This window comes from Saccostrea cucullata, unplaced genomic scaffold (genome assembly GCF_032062105.1).
Source record: "Saccostrea cucullata isolate Sc308-1 unplaced genomic scaffold, CSIRO_AGI_Scuc_v1 ctg5286, whole genome shotgun sequence".
Taxonomy (NCBI): domain Eukaryota; kingdom Metazoa; phylum Mollusca; class Bivalvia; order Ostreida; family Ostreidae; genus Saccostrea; species Saccostrea cuccullata.
The window spans coordinates 1,917-6,355 of NW_026929108.1; the positions used below are offsets into that span (position 1 = coordinate 1,917).

The 4,439-nt window shown below is 31.6% G+C and overlaps 1 pseudogene; it reads right to left on the bottom strand.

Annotated features, from left to right (window-relative positions):
- Positions 1-1,159: 1,159 nt before the first annotated feature.
- On the bottom strand, positions 1,160-3,909 carry LOC134279777 (uncharacterized; annotated as a pseudogene).
- Between the last annotated feature and the right edge of the window lie 530 nt (positions 3,910-4,439).

Here is a 4,439-nt window from a genome sequence, read left to right on the forward strand (position 1 = left end):
CAAAAGAATGTGCTTTATGTGTCCAACTCCACACATCGAAATGTATGCGCTCGACTTCACAAAGTGGTGTCAAAAATGTTTAAAAATTGAAAATTGTGCAAAAGAATGTGCTTTATGTGTCCAGCTCCATACATCGAAATGTATGTGCTCGACTTCACAAAGTGGTGTCAAAAATGTTTAAAAATTGAATGATTGTGCAAAAGAATGTGCTTTATGTGTCCAGCTCCACACATTGAAATGCATGTGTTCGACTTCACAAAGTGGTGTCAAAAATGTTTAAAAATTGAATGATTGTGCAAAAGAATGTGCTTTATGTGTCCAGCTCCATACTTCGAAATGTATGTGCTCGACTTCACAAAGTGGTGTCAAAAATGTTTAAAAATTGAATGATTGTGCAAAAGAATGTGCTTTATGTGTCCAGCTCCACACATTGAAATGCATGTGCTCGACTTCACAAAGTGGTGTCAAAAATGTTTAAAAATTGAATGATTGTGCAAAAAAATGTGCTTTAATTGATATTGAATATGGATCAGTTTGTTTTATAGACTGCAGTCCTCAGTTAGAGAAAAAATCTACACTGTACATTTACCACTTCCTCTCTGAATGAATGCTTTTTCAATGTTTCGGTTAATCAAAGATGAAAAATTCTAAAATACTTGTGCAAAACCTCGCTTGTGTAATTAGTCCTTCATGAAAAATTAGTTTGTACAATTGTTTTAAAAATTGACATAAATTATAACTGCAAAAATCTCTTAAAAAGTAACATAAATAGAAATATAACTTCAAACCACATTTCTTACACAGTTTACAGAAATAAAATACTAAATATTTCTTTTATGTCTTCAATGACATGAATGATCTAACTAAAGAGGGCTAAAAATACATTTACTACTGACATTTTTAAATATTGATGTACATGCACAAAATATAAATACACAGATCACATTGAAATATTCATCATCTTTTCATTTGATTAACTAATACGTGTAAATAAAAATCACAAAGCACACATTCTATATAAAAAACCGAATCTATTTCATCATGTTCATTTTTGTCACTATAACTAACAAAGAAATCGTTCTCTTGGCATGACAACAATGGTATCTTTCCCTCTAACTGTTTCATATGCATATACAAACTTTGACCTTATGCGCTGTACTGGAAGGAATGTTGATGGTCCTTCTACATCAAATACATTGCTTTGCCATGCTTCTACAGGCTTTCCATAGTGTTTCATTGTTTGCTCATCTAGTTTTGAAAACCATTTAACTTTAGCTAACAAATGGACACAAGATTCATTGTTAATAATAACATTATGAAGAATTATCTTTTCTATTTGTCCAGGCCTTGGTGTAAGTTCCATATCTTCATATGTACAAATCTGACCATCATCCTTATGCCAGTAAGCTAAAATCATTGATGATCTACAACTCCTTCCTATTTTCACTCCAAGAATGGAACCAAAAATATCTACATATTTTGCACATCTACAAGTATCACATACAAACATGTTACCTGGTTCAACAGAGTAAAGAGAATTGTACATTTGTCTTAAAAAATCAACATCTCTTTCACAAAGTGTATAATTTTTCAACGTAGATATTTTAATATCTTCAAATGAGTCCAAGGCCCAATTTACACCATCAACATGAATATCTTTAGATGACATTCTAACAAATGCATAATTTGAGCTTAAATTGATTAAACTTAAAGTTCCTCTATCCCTATCATCATGCAACAATTTAAGTTTCTGAAATTCTGGTCCAAATTGTTCCTCAACACTTTCATCAGACAATAAATCTGTGCAGTGTCCATTTTTCAAAAATCTCCTCATAAGTTGTGTTTCAATGTTTCTCTTATTTGTGGGTATTGAACCCAAAATACCATTTTCTCGCTCAAAACTAAAGAGCCAAAATGAATAGACTGGACCAAAATCATATATACATTGCTCTAAGTGTGCATGCATATGCATATTTGGGGTTATGCTCTCACAACCAAAAGCTTGCTCTACTTTTCTACAAAAAGATAATAGTAAAAGATTTGCAACCTTAACATTATCTCTGGAAAGAGATCTAGTACAAAGTAATTTACATGCAATTACAAACTTCCTCCAGTACTCTAAATGATCAACAGGTAAAATTCCATTCAGTGCAAAAATCGAAAAAATTATTGTCCAATTTTTAAATTGGTCGGCATTAAAAGACCCAAAACTGCTTGCAAATTTTTGAGGCAACTTTCCCACATCAGATGGACATTGTACTTTTTCTATTTGGCTTTGAATTTCATCAAAATGTTCAGACATCAATATTTTGTGATCTTTCCATAGAGATAACATTTTTTTCGCTGTTCCCAAAAAAAGGTTATGCATTGGATCTATGACAGTCATCATGACTGGATCAAAATACTCTAGTTCTAACAATACAGAATAGCGTACCCCATACTGTCTTTCAATCTTTTCCCTACTTGTCTTAGTTTTACATTTAACTATCTTTTTGACAATTTCTTTATGGGATTCTAAATCTCTTAATTCCCAAGATGATATATCAAAACCCCCATAATTCTTCTCCCCTACTCCCCCCTCAAAACTCTTCATGCATTTGTTGCATCCCTGTGTTGCCGAATGGCCTAAAAATCCGCACAGTTTCCTGCTTGCAGGAATATCACACCCTACGCAAACCAAAGCTAGTTTAAAAATTACTGGTGTTTGTGAAGACTTGTAGCTTTTCATGCTAAATCCATCCCAAGCAGTTTGTAATTCATCAACTAAAGGTTCAATAAAAGAATTTGTTGGTGGTTCAGATTTCATGTCAGGTATTAGTCCTACTAAGATAACATTCTCTTTCTTAAATCTTTCATGTCTAGGCAAGTTCAAAATAGTTAAGTAAATGGCTCCTACAGAATAGTTTGTATATTTAAATGGTTGAAACCAGTCTACATTTAACATTACACCATAATTGCGTTCATCAGTAAAAAAGTTGTATTTTTTTCCATTGAAATCTTTCCAAATATCTCCATCAAATACATCCATCATAATATCATCTGGTACATTTCTTTCACGCCAAGATTCACACATATCTTCAAAACCTTTTCTTTTGACAAAATTCTGTAAACTTTCTTTAACACTTTTATAGCAAAAACTTTTCTTTGCTACCAACTTGTTTCTTCCATTAATATTTACAGACTTTAAAAGTGGTTCACCACAGGGTCTGCGGAAATGTGCAGAGGTATGGTTAGGAAAAAGTACATTTCTACATTTCTTAGAAATTTGCACACCTTCAACTTCTTCAATACAGCAAGCAAAATCATAAATAGCACAGCACTTCTGACATACTACATATCTTTTGTAATTGTCCCTTTCAAAGGAAATGAACTTGTTCAATTGATATATATTTGAGGGGAATTTTTGGTACAGTCCTGATGCAAAATCTGACATTGATGAAACCAAAAATAGTAATGATTTAAAAAACAAAATCAAGTAAGAAAAAGCTAGATCTGATACAAAAAAAGCTCCTGCCATTTCAGGAGAGCTTTAAAAAATGACAGTATATATCTATCTTTGACATCATCATTTGATGATGCTTGACTATCTGAATCTGAAGAATAATCATCTTCTAAAAAACAATCAACATTGAATATTTCTTCCTGACTATCAGAGCTTTCTGAAAAATCTTCCTCTGAAAAAACATTATATTGAGTACCCTGGGTACCAGTATTGCCTTGATTTTCCTCAGCATGATCCGGGTCAATAAATGGAGAACTGGGTCCTGCGTTGGCTTCTTCTTCAATTGATCTTTTGTACTCGGATGTCTCCTCAGGTGTTGATGGACACGCATGTCTTTTTAGATGCCTAGAGGAGTACTCCTCATTACATCCTGGGCAAACCTTTCGTTTCCTCTTTTTTGATTCCATTTTTGCAAAAATTTGCTTAAAACTTGTATTCTTCTTTAAGGAATACCAGCTTAACTGAAAAACAAGGCATCAACTTTTAATCTTTATTTTATCATAATGATTTTTTTTTGAGTTCTTGGAATTTAAGTAACAGACTTGTCATATAGGCATATTTAATAAGGCTTTGTGTAACATGTCTCAAAGTATGTGATTTAAATATAAGAAACATTTTTAAAAATTAAAACTCAATATGAATTTATGATTATAAAAGATATCCCGTTGCATACTAAGCTTCTTAAACATAAATACATTCATAAAGCAAAAAACAGAAAACAATTTTACATTATAAAGGTGAAAGCATTATTACTTACCTGAACTCTATTGATCAATTGAGCATTTTTTACAGAATTATATATATCGTCAAATTTTTATTTTTTTAAAAATGTACTGACATTTTAAATAAAATGTTCAAAATTGTGCAAAAATTATTGTTTTACCACAGAGAAAAACATCTTGATACTTGTAAGATTATTTCTTTTATTAATATAATA